Below are 15840 nucleotides of genomic sequence, written 5' to 3' on the forward strand. Positions count from 1 at the left end.
AATCCGAACTAATATCATACTTTTCAAACTTACAAACTGGTGTAAACTTAACAACGGATGTGTGGTCGGTACCTAATGGTTCGCCCGACTCATACATTTGTGTGACGGCTCATTGGGTTGACCCCGAGTCGTGGCAAATGATGAAACGAACCGTTGCGTTTTAATTGTTTCATTACCCGCACACGGGTAGAAATATTTTTAAACTCTTGGATAAAGTCAATCGACAATACAAGATTGAACATAAAATTTTTTCAATTTCGTTTGATAACGCGTCCAACAATACGGCCGCGGTTGGCCATTTAAAATTAAAGTATAAACCTATTTGTGATGGAGCGTTTTTTCATAGCCGATGCATTGCACATATTATCAACTTGGCCGTGCAATATGGGTTAAACGTGATCGAAACGCAAAGAAACAATTTTAAAAGAATGTTACGAGATGTTTTTAGCAACAATAAAACATTTTCAAGATACAAAAAATTTTGTGTAGAAGCTAATTGTCAATGGTTGGGGCCAAATTGGGATTGTCCAACAAGATGGAACTCGACTTGTGATATGTTTGAGAAAGCCATCCAACAAAAAGAATCATTAATTGCGTTTCATCAAATTTTGTCAAGTAGGGGTAAATGTGCACCGTACGATCCTAGAAACTGGTTATTGATTGAGATCGTTACGGAGGTCCTTCAAATTTTTAAATCTTGCACAACTAGTTTATCCGGGGTTTACTATCCAACAAGCCCCATTGCTTTACCAAAAATTGCTGTCATGTGCACAAAGTTGAGTGAACTTCATTGTAGGGGTGCACCTTATTTTATATGGGTGTAAAAATGAAAGAAAAATTTAGAAAATATTTTCAAGAACTACCCGCTGTTTTGACATGTGCTGCTGCGTTAAACCCTTGCATCAATGTTGGTGGTGTTGAAGCTTTAATAGAAAAAATTTGTGATGAGCTAGAGTTAAACGACGATCAAAACCCCTATTATAACCAAACTTTAAAGAATGCTTTCAACACCACCTTGTCAAACATGTATGATGTTTACCTTACAAAATACGGGTCGTCTTCCCAAATTCATGACTCGTTAAGAGCTGTTGCCCAATCCCAATCCCAAACCGACCTTGAAATGAGGATGTACTACATGATTTGGGAAGACGCCGGTAAACGTCAAAAGGTAAACACCCCAAGCAGTGAACTTGGAAGGTATGGTGGTACCAACTTTGTGAAACACATGACTCCGGATGAATTTAGAAGTCTTGATTTGCTGGCTTGGTGGAGAGGTAAGGAGGATGAGTTTCCGATCCTCGCCGCCATGGCCAAAGATTTACTAACGGTCCAAGCTTCCACGGTAGCTTCGGAGTCTGCTTTTTCTGTTTCTGGCAGGGTTATATCGATTAGGAGGACTCGACTCACTCCACCAGCTGTAGAGATGTCGATTTGCTACAAGGATTACTTGGACTCTTTAGATAGGGCACAACATCAACGCTCACTCGAGGGGGAAATGGAGTATGAGGCGGGCTTGTATGAAGACGAGGTCAATCAAGGACACACTCAACCAATGACCGATGAAGAAGCCGCGTGTGACATCTGCCCCGATCCGACCCGACCCAGGTACCCGTTTCTCTGACCCGATCTCTTTCTTTTATGATTTAATATTTATTTATACTTATACTTTACTTTTAATAATAATATATATTTTCCTTCCCGCCTCTTTCTCTCTCTTTCTTTCCGCCGTCCCGTCCCTCTTCTTTTCTCTTTCCGCCTTCTTTTCCTTCTTGTCGCCGTCCCGCCCTTACGCCTTGTTTCCCTCTTTTCTTCTAACTCTTTGCTTGTCCTTTGTTCCTTCCCGCCTAAGGTTGTCTGCGCAGCTCCACGCGACAGACCCCTTACAAGGAAGCCTGCGTGAAGACCACCTGTTTCAGCGATACGCGAGACGAACTCTTCTCGCAGCGCGCTAAGAATCGTAGTTCATCCCTCGACGCGCGAAGAATTATAGTTCTTCCCGCGGCGCGCTAGGAATTTTAGTTCCTCCCGCGGCGCGCTAAGAAATGTGATTCTTCCCGCGGCGCGCTTAGAAATGTAGTTCTTTCCGCGACGCGTTAAGGTTGGTTCTGTCTGCCTTCGCGCTCGCGCTCTCTTGACCTTCTGTGTCAGCCTTCTCGCGATAAACCCTTTGAGTTTTCTTCTGTTTAATCTAGCCGTTTGCTTTTGTGTTGTCTTATCTTTTGTGCTGTTGACCTAATCTGCTTTATGTCTGAAAAGTTACTTTCGGCGCAGCATGCGCACCAACCCCATTGGTTGGCAGAAAAAAAGTGACTGACATTATCTTTTGAGATCTGCTTTTGCCATGCTTGACCAGTACCTTTAACTGACCGGCCCATGCCTTTTTACTGTTCCCTGTCAGCCTTTTTCTCTTTTTCCCTGCTGCCATATCTTTTGATATCTTTTGCTTTTGGAACCTTTTACTTTTTGAGATCTTTTCCCCTTTTCTAGGGATTGTGTTCCCTAGGGTTTCCCTATAAATAATAATGCTATTTTCTTAACACTACACACACAAATACTTATTATCTTTCTCTTCCTTTGCTCTCTGCCGTTGTCCTCTGCCGTCTCCTCTCTCTGCCTCCGTCTTCCTCCCTGTTCTGCCCTGTTTTCCGGTAATCTATTATATATAATAATTTGTTTAAGTTACTTATTAATTATGCTAACTTATAATCAAGACATTAAAACAAACAATAATCTTTAATTATAGGTTAACCTTGCTTGTTTGGTTCTTGCTTTACCTATCTTCACATCGTTTATCAAGTGAGTAATCTCGTACCTAATCCCTTTTTATTTTTTTTAATGTTTTGGGATGTTCATGTGTTCATACAAACTTAGAGTCTTAAACTGTTTATGAACTTTAGTCGCGCAGTATCCCATGTGTTGAGGACGTACACTTGGCTGTTTATTTGTATGTGTGGATCATTAACCGTCTTGTCGGTCTATTCCGCAGTTCTCATGGTACCATTAGATGAACACGGGAGAACTATCGTTTATGATTTTCTCTTTTGTTTACACATGCACAGTTTGTCTTGTTTGTGAGCTCAATTGTGAGCACTGGCAGTCTTATGAATCTTAGAGTTGGTCCCGATCAGATTACACCCTTGTTGAAAACCAGACATACACATGTTGCGCGCAGATTTATGGTTATCTATGTATTGTATTAAACTTGATTTCTCACCAACACGCAAGTGTTTGACGTTTATTTTAACACATGTTCAGGTTTGCAGTAGCTGTTTTGGAGCTCGAGGACACGTAGGAAGTTTTCTTTATTTTGGACCTAGATTAAAATGTATCAAGACAAGTTATTGTTGTTCGAATATTTTGCCTTATAATATATTGATTTATGTGATTTATGTTATCTTCTGTCTACTTTGCGTGTGCGCGAATGAATGTATTTATTAAATATTGACACCCAATAGTGTCACGAGTAATGAAACAATATGTGGCGCCCCGATGTATAATCCGCCTTTGGTCGGGGTGTTACAGATTGGTATCAGAGCTCGTTGACTTTAGGATAGGTGGTTAGACGTAACGGCCTAGAATACCTAAGAGTCCCTTCTCGCGCATGAGAGAAATCTCATGTTTGCGCGCTTATTGTTAATTACTCGTTATTTATGAATATGCTCGCGCTTGCGCCGTATATGATTTTATTCCGCGATATTTCGATTTTTGTTGAATTTCGATTTTTATTGATTTTACTTACATATTCGTTTGTTGGGTTTGAAAATCCGAAAAGTCATGGTGATACATGAATAGTTGATTTTCAATTTCCATTTACGATTATGTTCTGAGGTTGGAGACTTGAAAAGTCATGGTGATACATGAATTGTCAACCTCCAATACTCATTTTCTTGTATATTTTATATTGAAGATTGAAAAGTCATGGTGATACATGAATCGTCAATCTCCAATACTCGTTTGCTCGTATATTTTAAATTGGGAATTCGGAAAGTCATGGTGATACATGAATTGTCGATTCTTGATTCGAATTTGTTACCTTTATTAAGTCTGCATTTAGGGTCATTTATTTTACTTTAACTTTTGACAGTAACTGACTCCGCGAAACCAAGCTTTATGAGATTAAAACTTTGCGCTAAAACCAAGATATTAACTAAAATTAAAATTTTTATAGAATGCCTCCGCTATCTCGTCGCCATCTCAAGAAGAAAGAAGCCGCGCGCAGACGCTCGCAGCAACGTTCCCAGGAAATGGCCGCCGCAATAGCCCAAGCCTTGAGCCAAAACAATACCAACACCTCTGGTTACAACATTAAGTCCTTTAACGCGGGTAACCCTCCAAAGTTCACAGGTCTTGAAGGAGCCACCGTGATGCTCCAGTGGCTTGAGAAGATAGAAAACACTTTCCTCCACACCCAATGCCCCTCAGACAGACGAACCCTGTATGCTTCCAGTGTCCTGGAATCTAGAGCGCTTACATGGTGGAATGGAGTAGCTCATGCGCGTGGCGCAGAAGCTGCTTCCAGCATACTCTGGGAGGAATTTAAGGATCTCTTGACGCGAGAATTCTGCCCTCCCAACGAAGTAAAGCGCCTGGAGGAAGAATTTTGGAACCTGAAGCAATACAGTGGAGAAGCGCGCGAGTACGCGACGCGCTTCCACGAGCTAAGCTTACTGGTCCCTCACCTTGTTACCCCTTCCCGCCGAGCCATAGAGAAATTCCTTGGGGGCCTCCCCATGGAAATTCAAGATTCTGTATGGGCCAGAAACCCAGTTACCCTCTCTGACGCCATCGAATTGGCCGCTGTGCTCAGCGACAACCATGTCAGAGCAGGAACCCTGTTCCTGCGGGGAGCTGAGAAGACCAAACCCACCAAGACTGCCCCTAAACCAACAGAAACCAAACCTGAACCCTCAAACCGTAACAACCTCAAGCGCAGGCGCAAGGCCTATGCGCTTACCAACCCGCCCATTGTCCAGCAACCCATCTACCAAACCCCCAGTTTACGCGCCTAACCCTTTGTCAGCTTACCCAACACCTCCTGTAGCCCACAACTATGCCTTAACCAATCCCGCACTCCCTGCCCCGCCAACTAAGAAACCTTACACAGGAAACCACCCCTTTTGCCCAACCTGTAGACTCCACCACCCACCTCAAGTCCCATGTCGACTTTGTACCCGATGTGGCCGCGCTGGTCACACTGCTGAGAACTGTAGAGTCCTTCCCGCCAATCCAATTGCGCCAACACCACCAGTCTACCCGCAGAACCCACAACCAACCTACCAAAACCCACGACCCAGATCGTGCTTTAACTGCGGTGATCCCAGTCATTTCCGGAACGCGTGCCCGAGACTACAAGTTCAGATTACGCAAGCGAATCCGGTGAACCAGATTTCAAACCAAGTGACGCGTGGACGAGCTTTTAATATAACCGCGCACCAAGCGCAAGCGAATAATGACGTAGTTAATGGTACATTTTTGCTTAACGGATTTTATGCTTCTGTACTTTTTGATACTGGCGCCGATCGAAGTTTTATCTCTCGCGCCTTCGAGCAGAAGCTTGCGCGACCGCGCGATAACTTAAAAGAAGATTTTTCAGTTGAATTGGCTAATGGTGAAACTATTTTAATAAACTCTGTGATCAATGATTGTACGCTTAACCTTAACGAAAACGATTTTCTGGTCGACCTCATCCCCATGCCTCTTGGAAGCTTTTATGTTATCATTGGTATGGACTGGCTTTCGAAGAATCGCGCCGAAGTTATTTGCGCCAAGAAGATGATTCGCATACCTCGAGAAAATGGTGATCTTCACATCTACGGCGAAAAACCCTCCAGTGGTCTTAAGCTTATGTCTTGCGCCGAAGCCCAAAGACTCATGCGGAAGAAGTGTGTTGCATTTTTAGCCCATGTGGTCAAACCTGCTGAAGAAAAGAAGCTTCGCGATATCCCTGTTGTGCGTGATTTTCCTGAAGTTTTTCCTGATGATCTTCCTGGTATCCCTCCCGCTCGTGAAGTCGAGTTCCGTATTGATCTTGTCCCTGGTGCTTCCCCCGTAGCTAAATCTCCTTACCGTCTTGCGCCCGCTGAGATGCAAGAATTGGCAAGCCAACTTCAAGAGTTGACTGCTAAAGGATTCATCCGCCCTAGCTCTTCGCCCTGGGGTGCTCCGGTGTTGTTCGTTAAAAAGAAAGATGGATCGTTTCGCATGTGTATTGATTACCGCGAGTTGAACAAACTCACCATTAAGAACCGGTATCCCTTACCGCGTATTGACGACCTCTTTGATCAACTCCAAGGTGCCTCTTGTTTCTCCAAGATTGATCTCCGCTCTGGCTATCACCAGTTGCGCATCCGCGATGAAGATGTTCCGAAGACTGCTTTTCGAACTCGTTATGGCCATTTTGAATTCTTGGTCATGTCCTTCGGTTTAACCAACGCACCCGTCGTTTTCATGGATCTAATGAATCGGGTGTGTAGGCCTTTCTTGGATAAATTCGTGATTGTATTTATCGATGACGTTCTGATTTATTCTAAGACCAAGGCTGAGCATGAGCAACATCTCCGATTGGTATTGCAAAAGCTTAGAGCCGAGCAGCTCTTTGCTAAGCTTTCCAAGTGTGAATTCTGGTCTGATGAAGTACAGTTTCTTGGTCATGTTGTAAACAAGATGGGTATTCATGTCGACCCATCCAAAATTGAAGCAATCAAGAACTGGATTACGCCATCCTCTCCTTCCGAGATCCGTTCCTTTCTGGGCTTAGCTGGTTACTACCGGCGATTTATTTCGAACTTCTCGAAGATCGCTTTGCCTTTAACAGCTCTAACGCACAAAGGTAAACCATATATTTGGGGCTCGAAGCAAGAAGAAGCCTTTCTGACGCTCAAGCGACTGTTGTGTGAAGCTCCTGTTCTTGCGCTACCTGAGGGTAATGAAGATTTTGTCGTGTATTGCGATGCATCCAACCAAGGTCTCGGTTGTGTTCTTATGCAACGAGGCAAGGTTATCGCTTACGCATCAAGGCAACTCAAGGTTCATGAAAAGAATTATACAACTCACGACCTCGAACTAGGCGCAGTTGTTTTTGCCTTGAAGATCTGGAGACACTACCTTTATGGTACTAAGTGTATCATCTACAATGACCATAAAAGCCTTCAGCATATCTTTGATCAAAAGGAACTTAACATGAGACAACGCCGATGGAACGAACTCATCAGCGATTACGATTGTGAGATCCGGTATCATCCTGGTAAGGCTAATGTGGTAGCCGACGCGCTCAGCCGAAAACCCTGCCAACTTAACTGTATCTTGCCGCGCACCCAGCTTCACTTTGCGCCGATTCAGAGCAATCTTGAATCACGCATTCGCGACGCGCAGCGCGCATCCATCAGTAATGGTAATCTTCGCGCCAAGTTAGCGTGTGGCGCGGAAGCGCACTTTGTCCCTAATCTGAGTGGAATTCTTTGTTATCTAAATCGCATCTGGATTCCCTTTGATGAGAATCTTCGCGCTGATATCCTGAGTGAAGCGCACAAATCTCGGTATTCTATTCATCCTGGCGCTGATAAGATGTACAAGGATTTGCGCATTACTTATTGGTGGCCCGGTATGAAAAAGGATATTGCTGTGTTCGTAGCTAGATGCCTGACTTGTTCTAAGGTAAAAGCTGAACACCAACGCCCATCTGGTTTGCTCGAACAACCAGAAATTCCTACGTGGAAATGGGAATGTGTAGCGATGGACTTTATTACCAAGTTACCTTTGACAGCAAGCAAACATGATAGCATTTGGGTAATAGTGGATCGTTTGACTAAGTCTGCTCACTTCCTGCCCATTCGTGAAAACTACCGTGTTGAGCAACTCGCGCAGCTTTATGTCAAGGAAATTGTCTGCCGCCATGGTACTCCTTTGAGCATCATATCCGATCGCGATGGCCGTTTTATATCTCGCTTTTGGAAATCTCTCCAATCTGCGCTAGGAACTCGCTTGGACATGAGTACGGCATATCATCCTCAGACTGACGGTCAGTCTGAGCGAACTATTCAAACTCTTGAGGATATGCTCCGATCTAGTGTTCTTGATTTTGGAGGTAATTGGGATTCGCACCTGCCTTTGATCGAGTTCTCTTATAATAACAGCTATCATTCCAGTATCGGTATGGCCCCATTTGAAGCACTTTACGGTCGTAAGTGCCGCTCCCCGATTTGTTGGAGCGAAGTGGGTGAAACTCAAATCACAGGACCCGAACTTGTTCAAGAGACAACCGATAAAATCGCCAAGATCCGTGATCATCTGCTGACTGCCAGAAGCCGACAGAAGAGTTACGCAGATCGTAGGCGGAAGCCTCTTGAATTTCAAGTTGGTGATCTTGTTCTCCTCAAAGTGTCGCCCTGGAAAGGTGTTGTCCGCTTTGGGAAGAAAGGTAAGCTTGCTCCTCGTTATGTTGGTCCATTCAAGATTCTCGCGCGTGTGGGAAAAGTTGCCTACAGACTTGACCTGCCGCCCGCGCTCAGTAATGTGCATCCAACGTTCCATGTATCCAATCTCAAGAAGTGTTTAGCTGACGAGAACCTTCACATTCCACTTGATGAAGTTCAAGTTGATGAAACTATGCATTTCGTTGAGAAGCCTGTTGAGATTATGGATCGCGAGGTAAAGCAAACCAAGCGCAGTCGTATCCCTATTGTTAAAGTTCGTTGGGAGTCCAAGCGCGGAGCCGAGTTTACATGGGAAAGGGAAGATCAAATGAAGATCAAGTACCCGCACCTGTTCTCTGCGCAACCTACTTCGAGATAAATTTCGGGACGAAATTTCTTAAAGTAGGGGAGACTGTGACATCTGCCCCGATCCGACCCGACCCAGGTACCCGTTTCTCTGACCCGATTTCTTTCTTTTATGATTTAATATTTATTTATACTTATACTTTACTTTTAATAATAATATATATTTTCCTTCCCGCCTCTTTCTCTCTCTTTCTTTCCGCCGTCCCGTCCCTCTTCTTTTCTCTTTCCGCCTTCTTTTCCTTCTTGTCGCCGTCCCGCCCTTACGCCTTGTTTCCCTCTTTTCTTCTAACTCTTTGCTTGTCCTTTGTTCCTTCCCGCCTAAGGTTGTCTGCGCAGCTCCACGCGCCAGACCCCTTACAAGGAAGCCTGCGTGAAGACCACCTGTTTCAGCGATACGCGAGACGAACTCTTCTCGCAGCGCGCTAAGAATCGTAGTTCATCTCTCGACGCGCGAAGAATTATAGTTCTTCCCGCGGCGCGCTAGGAATTTTAGTTCCTCCCGCGGCGCGCTAAGAAATGTGATTCTTCCCGCGGCGCGCTTAGAAATGTAGTTCTTTCCGCGACGCGTTAAGGTTGGTTCTGTCTGCCTTCGCGCTCGCGCTCTCTTGACCTTCTGTGTCAGCCTTCTCGCGCTAAACCCTTTGAGTTTTCTTCTGTTTAATCTAGCCGTTTGCTTTTGTGTTGTCTTATCTTTTGTGCTGTTGACCTAATCTGCTTTATGTCTGAAAAGTTACTTTCGGCGCAGCATGCGCACCAACCCCATTGGTTGGCAGAAAAAAAGTGACTGACATTATCTTTTGAGATCTGTTTTTGCCATGCTTGACCAGTACCTTTAACTGACCGGCCCATGCCTTTTTACTGTTCCCTGTCAGCCTTTTTCTCTTTTTCCCTGCTGCCATATCTTTTGATATCTTTTGCTTTTGGGACCTTTTACTTTTTGAGATCTTTTCCCCTTTTCTAGGGATTGTGTTCCCTAGGGTTTCCCTATAAATAATAATGCTATTTTCTTAACACTACACACACAAATACTTATTATCTTTCTCTTCCTTTGCTCTCTGCCGTTGTCCTCTGCCGTCTCCTCTCTCTGCCTCCGTCTTCCTCCCTGTTCTGCCCTGTTTTCCGGTAATCTATTATATATAATAATTTGTTTAAGTTACTTATTAATTATGCTAACTTATAATCAAGACATTAAAACAAACAATAATCTTTAATTATAGGTTAACCTTGCTTGTTTGGTTCTTGCTTTACCTATCTTCACATCGTTTATCAAGTGAGTAATCTCGTACCTAATCCCTTTTTATTTTTTTTAATGTTTTGGGATGTTCATGTGTTCATACAAACTTAGAGTCTTAAACTGTTTATGAACTTTAGTCGCGCAGTATCCCATGTGTTGAGGACGTAGACTTGGCTGTTTATTTGTATGTGTGGATCATTAACCGTCTTGTCGGTCTATTCCGCAGTTCTCATGGTACCATTAGATGAACACGGGAGAACTATCGTTTATGATTTTCTCTTTTGTTTACACATGCACAGTTTGTCTTGTTTGTGAGCTCAATTGTGAGCACTGGCAGTCTTATGAATCTTAGAGTTGGTCCCGATCAGATTACACCCTTGTTGAAAACCAGACATACACATGTTGCGCGCAGATTTATGGTTATCTATGTATTGTATTAAACTTGATTTCTCACCAACACGCAAGTGTTTGACGTTTATTTTAACACATGTTCAGGTTTGCAGTAGCTGTTTTGGAGCTCGAGGACACGTAGGAAGTTTTCTTTATTTTGGACCTAGATTAAAATGTATCAAGACAAGTTATTGTTGTTCGAATATTTTGCCTTATAATATATTGATTTATGTGATTTATGTTATCTTCTGTCTACTTTGCGTGTGCGCGAATGAATGTATTTATTAAATATTGACACCCAATAGTGTCACGAGTAATGAAACAATATGTGACGCCCCGATGTATAATCCGCCTTTGGTCGGGGTGTTACACCGCGTACGACGATTACCTAAGGAATAGCTCGGGATCGGGTAGCGAAGAAAATTAGTTAAAGAAACAGCAAACATGGAGGCAAATAATGAGTAAGAACAGCAAGTTGTTAATGTAATCGTGTCTAAGCATTCTTTAATGTTTGTATTTTTGAGTTACGAATATGCGATAACGATTTAATGTTTGTATTTTTAATGTAAAAGCTATAAATGAAAGTTATGTGTTTTTAATATTCCAAGCAAAGAACCCTAACAACGAAAGCAAAGAATGGAGTCAGTCCGTTTTGCCTTGTAGTTACCGGTTTGTTTATACTGTGAAAAAATAATGGTTATTTAAAAAAAAAAAAAAAAAAAAAAACCGGTTAACCTAAAAACCGGTTATTAAAAAACCGGTTAATAAAAAAACCGGTTTATTAACCGGTTCTAACCGGTTTCTAAACCGGTCCTAACCGGTTAGACCGGTTAGGGTTTTCAGATACAAAAACCGGTTATTAACCGGTCCGGTTATTAACCGAACCGGTTTTTTTCCGGCCAAAAAAAAACGGTCCGGTTAATAACCGAACCGGTTTTTTTAAAAAAACCGATTTGTGCACCTCTACTAACAGGTACAACAACCGAGAACACTTAATCAACAAAACAATGAGATATTTCATGAATAAAATAAACCTAAAAAAATCTAACTATTTATTAATTACTCTTTTTAAATGCCCAATAGAAGTAACCCACAAGTTTATTTAACTTATTAATCAAAAGTCAATGATCATCAGCTTAGTTAATAAATGCTAGCGAGTACGAGTGAGATGTATCAAGGTTCATATCATGCATGTTGCAAGAATTTTATAAGAATTTCTAAAGGTCTCAGTTCTATTTCAACAAATAATAGAGTAAAACACAATTGCTTAAAAATTCAAACTACAGTAATTTGAATTGCATGCGGTGGTACGTCTCAACCGGTTACACTAAATTCGTTCAAAAAAAATAAATAATTAAAAGAACTGAAAGTCTACAATGTAATTACCCAAACTTTTATGGTATCCTAATAAATATCTTGTTATTAATTTTAATGAAACAACATTTTGTAAGCGATTTCTTAAGAGTCCCATTTTCATTTACAATATGAGAATTGTGACACTCGTGAAGTAATAAGAATATTGGAGGGAAACAAATTACGTTGAAACTATGTTGACTTACTAAAAGATGGGAAAGTGAAAAGTTGAAAGGGACAACATATAGAATGAGAATTTGGACTTTTATGATTTATCAAGTCCAATTTGTAAGGCACGTGAGCTACCAATATAGTGATAGGACCATTAAAAAACTAATAAAGTCACACACACATATATTTATGTATGTATAATTTAACAAAGAACACATATGCATGGTTTTATAGTCATGGTGCGTACATATACATTATCTAAGGTGGTGGTGAAATGTATATTGGACACCCGCCAAACTGAAATGTATCAAGATGTTTATTACAGTATCACTAAACAACCTCTATGCGTAATTATGAACGCAAATGGATAAGAGCCTAGCCCAAGAAGCCATTATTACATGTCCCGACGCAACGTGCCGGGGTAAATTACTAGTTATATACATATACAGTAATCGTTAGGTGTTAGGGATTGAATATGCTGGTTATGGGCCAACCAGTTAATTGTTGGGCGGAGAGTAATGGACCTAACCTAATGGTACCAAACTACCAAGGCCGGTCAATGTTAAATAAATATATACACATTAATTCAGTTTGGTAAAAAGTTATTATACAGTTTAGAATCTACAAGTTTAAATCATTATACATTTGAATGTGAGGCTAAATAAACAGGAATATTTGAAAAGGACGTTAGATTGGACATGGAATACTTGTAATGAAAGAAATATAAAGTTGCCTATAATGGAGATTAAGAAGCCTTTTTTCATAACCTTTCCAAGGTATCATACTTGTTATTTACCCATAATTCTCATTCTTTCTTTCATCAGCCATCTCATTCATTCTTTCTTTCAAACACAATGGCAGACCAACAGCGATCCGCCTTCCGTTTTCGTGTTCCTCGGTTAAGACCCTCCGTCCCACCTCCTCGCACCACTGCCGCCACCACCACCACCCGAACCACTACAAGAAACCCACCGGTGCGACCATCACCTCAACCATCAACAACACAATCAACGCCACCACCAACTCAACCTCAGGGTCCTTCCCCAGCTCCACCATCACCACCACAACCACCTATTGTACCATCACCTACACCACCACCGCCACCAACAACAACTCAACTTCGAGGTACATCCCAAGATCTACCATCACCACCACAACCACCTGTTGTACCATCACCTACACCACCACCAACCCAACTTCGGGGTACATCCCCAGCTCCACCATCACCACCACCACAACCACCTGTTGTACCATCACCTACACCACCACCACCAACTCAACTTAGGGGTACAACCCCAGCTCCATCACCACCACAACCACAACCACAACCACCAACTCGGCTTTGGGGTACATCCCCAGCTCAACCACAAGAACCACCTGCATTACCACCAACACCGTCAGTTGGATCTCTGAGCACAGTATCGGCTCCCCCACCAAACCTATCAAGATCACCATCACCACCAACACCGTCAGCAAGATCTCTAGGCACAGTCCCGACTCCATCACCAAAGCCATCATCATCATCACCACCACCAGCAACACCAACAATGTCAGTTGAATCCCTGAAAAGTAAAACAACCTTGGCTCCACCAGCACCAGCACCAACATCGCCAGTTAGACCTATAGGGATTGTTCAGGTACCACCACCAAAGCCTTTAGTCGAACCATCACCATTATCACCACCACCACCACCACAACCAGAAGATGAACCAACCTCAATGGCACCAACACCATCATCGTCACCACCACCACAACCAAAAGATGAACCAACCTCAATGACACTACCACCACCACCTGAAGCCAAAAGTTCAACAGAAACATCTTCAAGCAACCATCAATCATTGTCGTCGTCGTCATCATCATCATCATCCACGGACCAATCAAGTGAGCAATCTAATTCAGATTCCCATTTAGAAGAAACCCATCATGAAAACCATGAACCCATTACCACACCACAAACCAAACAAATGATTTCACACCAAAATGACAAATCTCCTAAAACCCATAACCCAAACAGGCCACAACCTCCTAATTATGAAAAACCCACAAACCCAAACCCGAACCCGAACCCGAACCCATCAAATCAGTTTTCAAATGAAAACCCCGCGATTATTACACTTGCAGGTGATAACAAAGGGACATCCATGCATATAACTACTAGTGCAACCAAACGAGAAAAATCGATCCATATTAACCGCAGGTATAAACCCAACCCTGATGAAATCTCGGACGCCACAACAGACGACGAAAACGAAAAAGAGAACGATTCAAAAGCCAACGAAAACGAAGAACAATCTTCGTATATCAACTGCAACATTCAAGGGATCAATAACTCATTGGTGTTCAACTGCTCGATTACCGAAAAGAGTCCTGGAGTTTATTTTGGTTCTTGTAATAAAAAGCATGCAAAGAAACTAAAGAGGAAATACATAAAGTCAACTGACTTGAAGAAAGTCAAAGTCAACAGTATTCCATCACAGAAGCATACAATTAGAAGGAGGTGTCTCAGAGGTCTTTTCGCGGAGTCAAGTGACTCTGACCCGAACGATCCCCAGAAGCCTAGGCGACATGGTTGTCGTTACGCTTCTAGGGACAAAAGTAGCAAAGATGACAAAATGGATGTTGCTTGAATGCTTGATTTAATCCCATTTGCAAAACGAAAAAAAAATAAATGAAAAACTGTAAAAAAAATAAAAAATAAGGACGATATTCCATGTACTCTTGTATTTTCTTGCATACAACCATTCTTTATATTGTAAACATGGAGCGAAACTGCGAAAACATTTGAAAATCATGATGAAACGGGTCACAAGGACAATATAGCTAATTATTCTTATTCACATGCGGGTTTAGTGTCGAAACTGCTTAAACATATCGCAAATGCTGAAACGTAGGTAACGGGTAGCGATAATCCATAGTGAATATATCTTTTCCCAGTTTTCGCAAACTGTAGTACCACATCATTTTGTTTATCAATAAACTATAAAATGGTACATAATCGAGAAATAAGTATACGTACATAATCACGTTTTAGAATTTTTAACGCTGATAAATAACGTTAGAGCAAGAAAATTCAAAGACAAATTGGTAGCCAAGCCCAAGTGGTTATAGCAAGATTTGGGCTTTTAAAAGTTTCATTGCGGCGCCATCAATAGACAATAGATCGGGATGAAGTTTCAAATGGTAGATTGTCGACTTTATGTAATCCTTGGTCTTTCTCACTATCGCCTCACAAATTTTACTAGCGTCGTACTAAATAGGATTCCGAGCTATTCCTTAGGTAATCGTCGTACGCGGACCAGACTCATCATTTTCCAGCAGCGTGCAAAACTGAACAATGTACTCGTTTCCGAACGTTGAGATTATGTTGTCGTCATAAGAGGATCCAACGAACCCGGGACCCATATCCATAACCTCCATTTGATCACCCCTCTTAAACTTCATGATTTGATTCGAGAGTTAGAGTTTGATGAAAATTTGTGAATGATTTATTGAGGATTGAGGATGATGATAGATATAATGCAAATATGGACGGGCAAGTAAGAATATACTACATACTCGTTTCCTTCGTACAAATTTTAAAGATTCGTGTCTTGAAAGACAAATTTGTAATGCACATTTTTCAATGAGTTCAAAATTTGTAGGGTCAAGATTTTAATAAACCGTATGGCAAAACAACTTTTTAATATTAAGTTTTCGTGAAGAATATGGACGGGTACCTCAATCTTTTCAAAAATATGATCCCTTTAGTTCAAATTTATCAAGTAAGTGTCTTGAAAGACAAAATGAAATGACACATTTTTTCATGTCTTTAAAATTTGTAGGAGTTAGATAAGAAACTTAAATAATCCGTCTAGCAAGAAAGCTTTGTAAAATAAATTTTAGTTTAAAAATATGGGCAGGTCACTCAATATT

The sequence above is a fragment of the Bidens hawaiensis genome, unplaced genomic scaffold (assembly GCF_021521415.1).
Source record: "Bidens hawaiensis isolate Kalapana, Puna unplaced genomic scaffold, B.hawaiensis_p1.1 tig00018651_1, whole genome shotgun sequence".
Lineage (NCBI taxonomy): Eukaryota > Viridiplantae > Streptophyta > Magnoliopsida > Asterales > Asteraceae > Bidens > Bidens hawaiensis.